Genomic DNA, 13,346 nt, shown 5'->3' with positions numbered 1-13,346 from the left:
GACTGGTACCGCATGGGGAGCGAGTAAAACACCATTGCTGCAGCTGTTCAGGGCGCTGATACGCTCACTGATTGACTATGGTTCACCAGCACATTACTTCGCTCCAATAAAGTATCTGGACAAGTTACGTACCATATGGAATTAAGCTCTCCACCTCTTCTGCGGAGCAATGCGAAGCACTCCCATTTTTGAAAGGTTCTGTGTGAACGCGAACGTTAACCTCATGACGTCACGTGACGTCATATTGCTAATTACAACCCTACATTTCAGTGAAGTGATAGCCCATATAAATGTACACGGTACCTAGCGACGACTCGGACAACATAATGCCACAATGCTGAAGTACATATAGAACTTTTGAACGTCGCCAAATGTAGCAACTGGGGCAATCAAATGATGTAATAATCCCATAAAATCAATATCTCCCATCGCTTTGCCAACAATTTCGACGAGGACTTGCAAGGGAATATAAGCTTACTCCTTTACGGTATAGGCCAGACCGGACAATGTATTCGGCGTCTGAGTATTGCTACGTTGATATTGAGCAGAGTGTAAAACAGGTCTCTATGCTTGCTACCAATATTACCCCATTAAAGGGGCACTGCGCTCTAAATATGATGTGGTCTCAAATTGAAGAGCAAAACGAAAAAAAAATTTTGGCCCCAGCCGTTTTCTTCAGAACGCCACCGTAATGGATCTGCAATTTATTGAAATTTCCAGAAACGCACCCGGCTGCAGCTGTCGCGGCTCCGGGTAATTTCTTAACCCGTTACATGGCACGATGACTTCATCGTCGCACTTGCTGGACGCGATTACGCAGGCACGCAGTGGACGAACTGTAGATAGTTGTCAGCCGATGTTATGAAGCAAATATGTCTTACACGCCAAGGTGGTGTAGATACGGCGTTCCACGGACGATATTCAGTCAGCAGATTTTTTTCTTAATTGGGCCTAGTGTATTCCATTTCTTGAGGGCAGGAATAGATCATGTCCTATTCTTATGTTATGTATATATAAAACATTACCATCACCAATCAGTGTGCCCTCTGAACATTTCAAAATTCAGAGCGGTCATAATTGGTTTCGCATTCAGGTTGGAGAATCATAAGATGATGGCTTGGGGATTAGTAAGATTATAATATAATGAATAATATGTTTTAGGGTCAGCTGCGGAGTTGTGGGTTCAGGTTAGGTTTGTGTACCGTTGGATTTTGGTTAGGGATGATGAATTTTCCTACAGTAGCCTACCCGAACCACCAATTTTGAATGTCATGAATTTTGTCATGTTCATGGGGAACCCTGACTGGTGGTATTCGTGTTGTGGATAAGAAATTACTGTTACCCTGAAAAACGGCTACAGCATAAAGTGCTTCTCAACCTGTGTGACGGTTCGTACTTGTGCGAATGAAAAGAATTTCAACCGAATAGTCAACTAATGTTGAGTGTGAAAGAAAAACTGTATTTCCGGAGTTGAGCTGGAAAGTTATCCCTTTTTTAGTCGACCGACCACGGAGTCTGAAAAATTTACTATTTTTTCAGGATTCTATACTTGATCCACTATTCTATTTCTGAAAATTTTGAATAAGTGTCCTCCTTTCTCGAAGTCATCGTGCCATGTAACGGATTAAGAAATTACCCGAAGCCGCGGCAGCTGCAGCCGGATGCGTTTCTGGAAATTTCAATAAATTGCAGCTCCATTACGGTGGCGTCCTGAAGAAAACGGCTGCGGCCAAATTTTTTTTTTCGTTTTGCCCTTCAATTTGAGACCACATCATATTTAGAGCGCAGTGCCCCTTTAACCCGTTACATGGCACGATGACTTCATCGTCGCACTTGCTCGACGCGATTACGCAGAGGACGAACTTTAGATAGTTGTCATTCGATGTTGTGATGGACTCATGTCTTGCACACCAAGGCGGCGCTCAACGTACGGTGTTAAGTCAGGATGATTTGTGTCTGGAGCTTGTCATGACTCTATAGTATTTGCCAGTTGACTGATACTGAGATGCCGTTACAGTTGTATATTGATGCAGATACAGCTGTCATTTTCAAGATGTATTAACGACAGCACAGTGCACAACCTTTGGAGTAGTGGTCTTGTGGAATAGACAGACACAAGATATTTTGCATCATTTACCCATGGCATAGCAACTATCTTGATACGGTCCAGTTTTCTTGTTCAAGACACAGATGTATAGATAGTCAACACAAAGATATCATTATTTCATTCTCATCAAAGTTCCAATATTGTTGTGGAAATTTTTATCGTAACATTGTTATTCTCAGTTTCACAAACGAATCTTCTGTCTCCATCAGTTCATTCATGCAATTCCTTTGACACGTAGATAACGTAAAATTTGTTAAAATTATTAATGGTATGGAAGAAGATCTTGTTGATGACGTAACTTCTGATGAAGATACAGATGTAGAAGATTTCGATGATATCACGATATTTGGTGAGAGCCTGCCGTATCAATTCGAGCCACAATATTCAGAGGAGGAATTCGCCCGTCTTGTTGCGACTCTAGAAGCACAAACTCATGTCTCTAAGTATTGTACCTGTGTTTCTTGAATGCAATTTATCAATCTCATTGTATTGGTCAAAGGAATCGTCAGAAAACCAGAGTCAACTTGGACACTAGACAATGAATGGTGCAGTTGCTTGAACTGTGCATCCATGACAAACCAGAATGAGCGCGTCTGCTGCTTGGAAATACAACAAATAATGGAGCTTCTTGGGAATGGAGGGTCGACTTGCATAACAGAACATGACGATTTTCTTCTACATATACATCCCTCCATTCTTGAAACGTTTTTTAAAATGAACAGAAAAAACTGGAATAATAACAATCAACCACATGGTCCTGGCAGAAGGCTTTCTAACAAGTGGGTCCTAGAACATTTTGTGTTTTTTAGTATTGGACCTATGACAGGGTCTTGGACTTATGACATGGTTCCTGGATATAAACAACAATTTCCTGCATTCTTCACCTTTTCTCGCATGCTTTTATATATATGCCTACCAGAGTTGGATCAATTGTAATTTGTAATTGTAATTGCTGTAATAATTACATTTTTCAATGTAATTGTAATTGAAGCATTTTTATTTTATGTAATTGTAATTTGACAAAAATTTTGCTCAATTACATTAAATTGCTATTGAGACCTGACAAGCACAACATAAAATAATTGACTTATAATGCATTCTCTTTTGATGTCGACAAGGAATTTGATGAATCCATTTGCGGAAGCCTTGACTGCGTCCTTGCGGGCGAAGTTTTTTTATTTTTACCGCTATGCTGGCCTCGGCTGCCATTGTATAGCCTACAATTATTAGCTTACTAACCAACGGATGGATTCTCAACACGTGACTCACGATTGAATACGCCGAGAAGCGAACTGCTGAGCCGGCTAAAAGCAGCAGAATTGATAGTCCCATAGCTGGCGATCCAAGCGTCGAAATTTGATATGTATGGTCCTAATCGGAAGCTAGTGTCGCACTGATTCCGCAATAAAAGTATATTTCCAGGCAATGGTACCATCCCAAAATAGTCGTGGAAGTCTGGGAATCGGCATTGTTCTGAACAATCGCTGGGCGTAATTGGTCATTGTTGTGGTCATGCTGCTGCGGCGCTCTCACTTTTCAAAACAGTCGGCCTTAAACGGCTATTTTGGAGCAGTTACATTGCCCTGACGAGATTTTAATTTGTATTTTCGGAATTAGTGCATCGATAGTGTACGATAAAGACCAGATGCATCAAATTTAGACGCTTGGATCGCCAGCTCTAGGACTACAAGGTTTGCTGCTTTTAGCCGGCTCTGCAGTGCATTCATCCGTGACTCACATCTTGCGCATCTATCTGTGGGTTGGCAATCTACAATACGATTTCAGATCACGATGCTGCATTGTTACTTCGTCTGGCTAACTAACCAGATCACTGGATATTATATAACGTATTATCTGACAAAGCACGGTTTTGTTTTTACTCCTAATTCCTACGTCCTTCGATAAAAATAATATTATTTCTTCAATTATATACTATATACGCAAATCCAACACTTGCATATATTATAATACTTTTTTCAACAACATACTGCATACTGGAATAGTTCGAAAACGTTTTTTCTTTTTATTAATTAACGGGTATTTGCGCATCATGAATGAAACATGAATACTTGAATTGCTGTTAATTACGACGCTACGGTTGTCAAGGAGCACGGTTGAATTTATGAATATTCAATTACATGTCCAACAGCAGCAATTGTAATTGTAATGTAATTGAATCATGCAAGGAGTAATTGTAATTGTAATTTGATATTTTTAGCATGGAGTAATTGTAATTGTAATGTAATTGAAACATGCATGAAAGTAATTGTAATTGTAATTGAACTGAAATAATGTAATTGATCCAACTCTGATGCCTACACTTTATAAATTGGGAGCATTATACTCTCCGTCGTATATATGCTAATATTAGTTTTCAGCATTTTTTTATTGCTGCAATATCCTTTGATGTTTTCCAATTGCAGACAATATCGCTTGGTGTCTTATCGACACAAACTGGAATGGATTATTGATGGCGACGTTTTGGGTAGCAAAAACAGGATGCCCTTGCCAGCGTGCATTGTGACTGCCACAAGGCAAAAGTACCCTAGTGATGATGGACTGTATGTCGGTTTCAAATGGCCGATAGAAAACGAACTGTGATTGATAACACTGCAGCTCTGCTATATATGTCGAAATCAGTTCTGTTACTGTATCAGCTCTGCTATATATGTCGAAATCAGTTCTGTTACTGTATCATTAGACAGTGACCTGGAACTGTTTGCATTCTATATTCCACCAATGGCTGCTGTGCCTGATACATCCACTACTTTGCTTACTCGTTTATTAAAATAAATAATAAAAGAAACATCCGAGGACTACATAGCCAGGGTATTACAACGGGGCAGTCAGGCAGTGGAAGAATGAAATTGAACTAGTAAGCTACGCAGCATTGCACCACATGCCATACAACTCGAGGATGTACGATAGAGATGTTTTGTATCTAAGTCACGTTCTAGAACGACGTTTTGAAAGTAATTCCTCTTTAGATGGGGCTGGTTCTGGTGCAATGCTGACTGGATGCACACTTCTTGAAATGTTACTGGGGAAGTTGATGCCGGTGCGATTCTCAGCAGTTCGCCTCAAAAGCTCTCTCGCATAGTGGTCTTCTTTTCATACATGCTTTTCAAGATCCACTCTTTTGCTGACCGAGAGTAACTTTTTTTGTATCGTAGAACACCTGCTTAAACAAATATAGAGTAAGTAACTGAGTACCTTGACTTGCAAACATTTCATCTGCACAGCAAACCTTCTTGTGTCACCGCAGGAAATCTGCCAACATTCTCATTGTGGTCCAGGACAGCCAGTTTGGTTCGTGCAAGCATTGTGTCATAAGTAAAATGAAGACGTTTAGGTGCAAATTTCAATATCGTCCGTGGAACGCCGTATCTACACCACCTTGGCGTGTAAGACATATTTGCTTCATAACATCGGCTGACAACTATCTACAGTTCGTCCACTGCGTGCCTGCGTAATCGCGTCCAGCAAGTGCGACGATGAAGTCATCGTGCCATGTAACGGGTTAAGAAATTACCCGGAGCCGCGACAGCTGCAGCCGGGTGCGTTTCTGGAAATTTCAATAAATTGCAGCTCCATTACGGTGGCGTTCTGAAGAAAACGGCTGCGGCCAAAATTTTTTTTTCGTTTTGCCCTTTAATTTGAGACCACATCATATTTAGAGCGCAGTGCCCCTTTAACAAACATGTTATACAGCAGTAGCCAACACCCCAATCGCATGGATTTGGTTTTTATGACCCAATAAACTTATCAAGTCAAGATTGATTGAACCCGTACGCCTGCTAGATTTTTCACATCAGACAACCATATCATTATCATTGGTTGGTTGAATAAGCATCATTCGCTGACTACCTACATGTAGTGTATTTCGCTCTTGATGTTGTGTGGTTGCGGGTCAAGCTTAGGACAGAGAGTCACTAAATATTCACAAACGGAAAGCTGGATCTTTCGAGCATACTTTTGTAACAAAGCAAGTAAAATTTGAAAAAGGTTCACAGTGCAGAACCTACCAGGGTTCGTTTGTGAACGTGAACCTCTAAATTTCCGAGGCTCACTCACAGAACGCGAACGTGAACTTCACGTTCACACCATCCCTAGTTACCAGGCTCACGAACACCCTACAATAGGAGTGCTTGAAGACGCTTGTCAGTAGATATACAGCCGCATGAACCCAAAATTCATTACCTTCAACATCACCACGAATGTCGCGTCTCTGAATAACCTTGTCCTTGACAGAAAAACTCTTCCAGATTTCCCACCATGGCTGATGCAATCACCAAACATTGATTTAGACCTTGAAAAAAATCATTAAACAGCATGTATAAAAAATTAGATGTAGCGACACTGCATGATCCATGCGACCATTGTACAGTACCTGAAACTGTCCAGCATTTTTGCTGCAGTGCCACTGATATGATTTTCATCGAAACTATTTATTCGATAGGGCGCGTCAGCTCAAAATCGCTGCAACACTCGAAAATCTACTGATTATCCCCGAAATGTTTTCCCGTTGCAGAATTCCTTCTATCATGTGGTACGTACTTGTAAACAATGTTCCATCTAAGCTGCGTCCGTGGGTAAATGCGCAGTGCTGACACGGTATCTGCGCACAGGAAATCTAAGCTGCGCACAAAAATCTGAAGTGATGACCTTTTTTTGTCCTCTTTTCAGATTTCCAACATATGGTAACCCTACTTCCTACTTTACATATCTACATGACGCTTTTGCTGTTGCATTTCACGTCAACACATCGTTGTGAATGTGGGTGTTCGGCAATGTTACTTGTAAAGACAAAGCATCGCACAGTCTTGTACGTTCAATATCACAACAATCGCCTGGAGTTTTCCACCACGAAACCAGCCCTTAAGACAAGGGTCGGCAACCTACGGTCTGCGGGCCGGGTCCGGCCAGCCAAGCGAAATCGTCCGGCCCGCGATATAATAATTAGTTATCACAAGAATACGGCCCGCCGTTTCATAATGAGTTTCAATCTGCAGTGGAGGGCTGCATGAAAAAAATGCGGCATTGCTACGATATAATAGTAGCCTACATCGTATTTGTCTATTGTTACGCCATAAAGCGAAGGTGGTTGAGGTAGGAGATGGAGATAGACTAGACTGGATCAGTGCTTATCAATCGGGTGTATCTCGCAACCGAAGGTGTTCCATGTTTTTTAAAGGGTTAATCACTCTAACGGGGTGTGACAATAAAGGTGTTCTTCCTTTGCTTGAGAAATGCTTGGAGCATCTCAGACGCAGTGACGGAATCTCAAACTTTTCAACTGATAGATAACTAGCCTCCGTATGTTAGTTAGCCTGTCTATAGTTTGATTTTCCAGAAGGCATTGTGTGCCAAGACAAAAAAACTGAATAGTGTTTTGGCCACAATGGTGAAAACTGTTAATGTGATTTTTGTCTCATCAACTGAATCAGTTACGCCAGATATCACTAGAAACAGAGAATCAATATGGCGATGTCATGTAGCCCTATATCTCTCATGTTCGCTCATTGAGTCGAGCAGCTATGCTTACACGAGTGTATGAACTGAGAAATGAAATAGCAACTTTCCTCGAAAATACAAATATCGCCGACTCATAATCTTGTAATCGAAAATTGGTATCTCACCTTGCTTTCCTGGTACATTTAACGTCACATCTGAACAAATTGAACTTGCAACTTCAGGGGGAAAACAACTAAATACATGAGATGTTGAGGCACATTCAAAACAAATCTGTGACTCTGGAAATGTCAACAGTACAAAGAAAATTATGCTCACTTTCCTATACTGGAGGAGAGAAAACCTAGTACTAACACTACATTTGTAACTGTGATACGAAATTTAACTATTGAATATTCACCCGCTTTTCCGACATTTCTTCTCTACAAAATGAATTCTGACTATTCAGTACTCTGGTTAATGCGGACGCCAATACCATTGCCTGAAAATTTCAAATGGGCCTTTCTGAAATGCGATGCAGTTGAATTGAATGATAAATTTCATACAAAGAGCATATCGCTGCATAACTTTGACAAAGAGTACGTTCTTGAAATTGGTCTTTATCCCAGCTTGACCAGCAATGCAAAATAAATTGCATCGATTTTTGGAAGCACGTACGCATGTGAACAATAGTTTTGAACCATGAAATTCACGAAGATCAAGCTAAGATCACGTATTTCTGACGTCCATTTTGAATAGGGTCTGATTCTTGTTTCATCTGACTTGTTACCAGAAGGTAAAAACCTTTCACAGAGCAAGCTGCGTCAATTGTCACAGTTATTCTGTGTCGTTGAAGTGTAAATATATGTGTATTTGGATTGGTATGATTGAGATTGCAGCAATGTAGGATAATACACCGAAGTGAGCGTAAAATATAGTACTAAGAAAAAATCCGGCTCGCCAAAAGGTTGTACACCCGAAATTTGGCCCGCGACTAGCAAAAGGTTGCCGACCCCTGCCTTAAGACATTGTCAGAGCGAAATCAATCCAAACCATCACATTAACTGAACATGTTGTAAGTCATTGGTTACAAGAGGTCGGAAAATGTTCCTTCTGGATCCTCTATTGTCAGAAGGTTTTCAATTCGCCAAGCCGATTTGTGCCTATGTATCAAGGGTCGGCGCACTATGACTCGCGAGCCACTTTTGATGATGGTGTAGGCTATATGGCACTCAAAGAAACTGAAGTTGGCAATTTTGAAGTATATAAATCCATTGAAATCATCTGTGTCATTCGTTAAGTGTTAAGAGAAACATACATGCGTGGAGGAGTTTGCACGATACACAGCGTATGCAGGAAGTTGATGTGACGCAACTTTAATTCGACGACCTTGGGACAAGCTAACGTGGTATGGGGACTGGCTAGCGCTTGATTACTGATGAATTGGACAATTTTTTTAAAAACTAATCCCTACACCGAAAATAAGGGTTGATCGGACTGTGTCGACACCACGGAATGTAATAACAGCTACATCAGTAAAGGAAGTGGCCCGCGTAATGGTTCGTAAATCTGATGTGGCCCTTCGGCCGAAAAGGTTGGCCACCCCTGAACTTACGCTAATCTGACATCCTTCGCGGAACTCCATATTTCGGTTCAGTGATTAACAAAATAATCAAACCCATTACTCTCTAACTACACGCATCTACTAAATTGCTATACATTGGATTACTGGTGCACAGAATGAAGAGTAGGGATGGTGTGAACGTGAGGTTCCCGTTCGCATTCTGTGTGTGAACCTCAGAAATTTAAAGGTTCCCGTTCGCAAACGAACCCTGATAGGTTCTGCACTGTGAACTTTTTATTTATTTCCTATATTACAGCTTTTACGTCATGATGCGGGCCACTCATGGCGCTGGCAGCATAAAAAATCAACACAATATGGTTTCTTCAGCCGTGACGGCCAGTTCAAGAATAAGCATTCTCTTTTCTTTTTTAGTTTGAAAATCATATCCGGGCGGTTGCCCCTGATTTCGCGGTCAGTTATAACTGGTATATCCCACAGCATTTTACTTGGTCGTTTTATGTCACTGGTGCTGGGTTGTAATCATACCAAATTTTGTGGAAGTGGCGATGTTGAAATGTTTTCATAATTCAAGATGAATGTAGTGACGGATCCTATATTGTGTGTCCATGTGTATATTCGGTGGCTGCAAGTGCACCACAGCCGGACATGAGATGTGCCAAGGTTTCATTTTGGTTGTGACACATTCTGCATTTGCCGTTCGTGTTTTGCTTCAAAATTCTTTTGCGATAGTATTTTGTAGGAAGCGATTGATCTTGTGCTGCGAAAATGAATCCTTCGCTTGCCGGTTTCAGGCCAAAGGTGGATAGCCAGGTCCATGAAAGCTGGTCTACATGGGGCTGTGAAGTTAACTTCTTGTGCTATCCATGAAGAGGCATCGACTCCCATATTGCTTCTCTCATTTTGAGTGTTTCATTTTTGCATTGAACTCGTGCTGCATTTTTTGTTGTCGTGGGTTTGGCAACAGTGTTTTCAGCAGCGTTCAGGTTAGTTGTATCCATGCTGAATTCTCTCGCGTACTTGTCGTGTCGATAGCTCAGAGATTTTGTTTTGCGCTGTTTGTCTTCATGTGCAATGAGTTTGCAGTAGATATTATCGCTGTTGTAGATGTACTGTGACAAGCCAATGATTTCTGTTTTGAATGTCTGTTCAATTTCCCGTAGTCCTCGGCCTCCTTTTTTTCTGGGAATGTACAGTCTCTGTGTATCAGATTTTGAGTGATGCATGTGGTGCATTGTCATCAGTTTTTTTCGTCTTTGTGTCCAATTTTGTTTATTTCATCTTTGCACCAGTTCACCACACCAAAGCTATATCTCAAGACAGGTACTGCAAGACTGTTTATCGCATCGATTTTGTTTTTGGAATTGAGTTCAGTTTTGAGGATTGACTTGAGCATGCTCAGTGCTCATGTATTATTTTTAGACGTGATTTCATTTCAGCATGTTTAATGTTGTCGCTTTCACAGATCCCTAGATATTTATAATGATCTTTAGCATTAAATTCTGTTATGGCTTCATCCATTTTCAAATTCATGTCGCCAGTGCTGGTGGTTTTGAGCATTTATCCAAGCTAAATTTCATTTTTATATCTTCTGAAAACTCATTTCTTTCTCATAACTTTCATTCCGTTATTCAGGTCCGCATCGGATTTCGCGTATAGTTTCAGATCATCCATGAATAAAAGGTGATGAATCTTTTGAGCTTCACAGTTGGTTGCGTTTTTCATCTCGAGCGAGCGAGCGAGATAGTGTAATGCTTATGCGTCCGGCTTCTCGAGCGGTAGGTCGTGGGTTCGATCCCCGGCCGGGTCATACCAAAGACTCGAAAATTGGTATCCGCAGCAATCACGGAAGCATGGAGGAGAAAAAAACGGGGTGCAGACTAGATGACCTCATGGGGCCGTATCGCAACTCCATCGTCAAAGCATCTCGATTGTGCAGGCGAAAAAGAATGCCATATATCTCTCTCACTCTCTCTCTCGTATCCTGCTTTATGTTTTCTTATAGCAACTCACTGAGCGGAGCCAAGCTGAGGGAGAATAGAAGTGGCCAAAATGAGTTTCTGTTTCACCTTGTTCATGTTTGATCAACAGTTTTGTTTGCCAATTTTTCATTGAGTTCTCAATAAATCCGATGATGATCGGTTTCATTTAGTACATATGCATTGTTTTCAGAATAAATGTGTGAGGGACTGAATCGAAAGCTTTTATGTAGTCTATCCATGCCATGCTGAGGTTAGCGTGTTTCCTCTTGCAGTTTTCTTAAATGGTTTTGTCAAGAAGCAGGTGATGCTTACAGCCAAGGGCGGCTTCCCTGCATCCTTTCTGTTCTGGCGGAAGAAGGTTTTCTAAGTGTTTATAGCTTCGTTTTGCCAGGATTTTTGTCAGTGTTTTGTACATGGTTGTCAGGCATAATCGGCCTGTAGTTCTTGGGGTGCCTGGTGTTTTATTTCTTTGGGATAAGATAGGTGATCCCTTGTGTGAACCATAGGCGGGGTCTCGTGCGAGTTGGTCGAGGATAATAGCTCATTGTAGGTTGCCGCTAGGTATTTATGTGGTTCAGTTATTTATTTTAGCCAAAAGTTTCTGATCTGGTCAGGACCAGCTGCTTTCCAGCTCAGTGAACTTCTTAGGGTCTCCTTGATTTCTTGTTTTGTGATTTCTGACCATTGTTGTTCTAATGTTTGTTGGTGGTCAGTGTGGAGGTGTTTTATCCAATTTGCATTCACATATTTTCTTCCAAAATGATTCCACATCTGCGGTTGCTGGTATTGTACTGCTGGTTATTTTGTGGATTGACTTATGCTGTTTTACGTAGGCATTAGCTTAATGATGAAAATCATCCCTAAATAAAGAGGGGATGCTGGCACAACTCCTAAATACATTTTCGTTTGATAAAATAGAACACTGCCTGGCCCGGACTTAGTTCAGTTTAGAGTCACCCACTTTAGAAAGTGCTCCGCACATCTTTGACGTCAGGGCAGCCTAATTTCAATCACCTCGCTCCCGGATGAAAACTCACAGTATCATGGCACAACAATAAAATCATTTTTAGACAGCCAACACTTCTCTGTGCGGGAATAAATTCTGCCGCTCTGATATTTAGTGAAAGATCCTACATTTCCACACCCATATTTTTGATTCTTCCATTGATCAATTCACAAGTACATTAAAATAGGTGTCCACGCCAACGCCTACTGCCCAGAAGATGAACGAGAAAGATTTCGACGTTTCAGGAATCGCACCGTGCATCTCATTTCCAAGGCAAAAGCAAAGTACAATGAGAGATTTTTCAACAGATACAAAAAGGACACACGAAAAACATGGTCAGGACTTAACTCTCTCCTACATCGGAAGAAAGGCCATAAGTCTGTTTCGGAAATTGTGAATTCGGATACCGGAAACAAACTTTCAGACCCGGCGGCCATCGCGAATCACTTCAATGAATATTTTTGTAACGTAGGCCCTAATATTGCTTCTTCTAATACAAAACCTGTGTTGGCCAGGTCAGAGGTGAGATCGATATCCCAGTCGATTGCGTTTGAACCTACGACCAAATACGAAGTAGAAGTAGCCATCCACAAACTGAAATCGCACAAGGCCGTCGGCTATGACCAAATCCCATCATGGTTTTTAAAAATGATAAGCCTGCATATCGGTCAATATATGGCCCATTTTTTCAACTTCATGATAGAAAATGGAGTCTACCCAAGCTATCTAAAAAAAGCCAGAGTAGTCCCTGTACACAAGGCTGGGGATAGAACTAATGTCACCAACTACCGTCCGATATCCGTTCTCCCATGCATCGGGGTTGTATTCGAAAAGTTGCTCCTCTCCCGCCTGTCCTCATTCCTCGCCAAAATGTCTATCATTTCCCCCCAACAATTTGGCTTCCGAAACAAACACCAAACCGCACATGCCCGCCTAACAGTGGCCGAGCAGTATTATGATATCTCAGAGAAGCGAAATGTGGGATGTAGCATTTTTCTCGATCCAAAAAAAGCGTTTGACTGCGTAGATCATAAAATTCTCATCTCGAAATTGGCGCGTTACGGACTTCGGGGCCCACAACTTGAGCTCATGAAAAGTTACCTCACTGGGCGCCAACAAATGGTTGCGATCTCAAACACCTTGTCCTCTCCCCACCTGGTGACCTGTGGTGTGCCCCAAGGCTCAGTACTTGGACCGGTCCTCTTCACCTTATATGTC

General features: G+C 41.4%; 2 long non-coding RNA genes across 2 annotated transcripts in view; one reads left to right on the top strand and one right to left on the bottom strand.

The window, feature by feature from the left end:
- Positions 1–13,346, top strand: part of LOC145445032 (uncharacterized) — a 361,778-nt gene that overhangs the window by 92,407 nt on the left and 256,025 nt on the right. The gene's annotated exons all lie outside the window — the stretch shown is intronic.
- On the bottom strand, positions 4,873–5,802 carry LOC145445527 (uncharacterized). Its single transcript, XR_013917069.1, has 2 exons — positions 5,355–5,802; positions 4,873–5,285 (listed from the first exon to the last, which is right to left on the bottom strand). It is a non-coding gene; the product is annotated as an uncharacterized LOC145445527 (long non-coding RNA).

Source organism: Botryllus schlosseri, chromosome 8 (assembly GCF_051294905.1).
Source record: "Botryllus schlosseri isolate E-star chromosome 8, Bs_hap1, whole genome shotgun sequence".
Classification (NCBI taxonomy): domain Eukaryota; kingdom Metazoa; phylum Chordata; class Ascidiacea; order Stolidobranchia; family Styelidae; genus Botryllus; species Botryllus schlosseri.
Note: the sequence above shows the minus strand (reverse complement) of the source record. Positions and strands in the feature narration are given on the sequence as shown.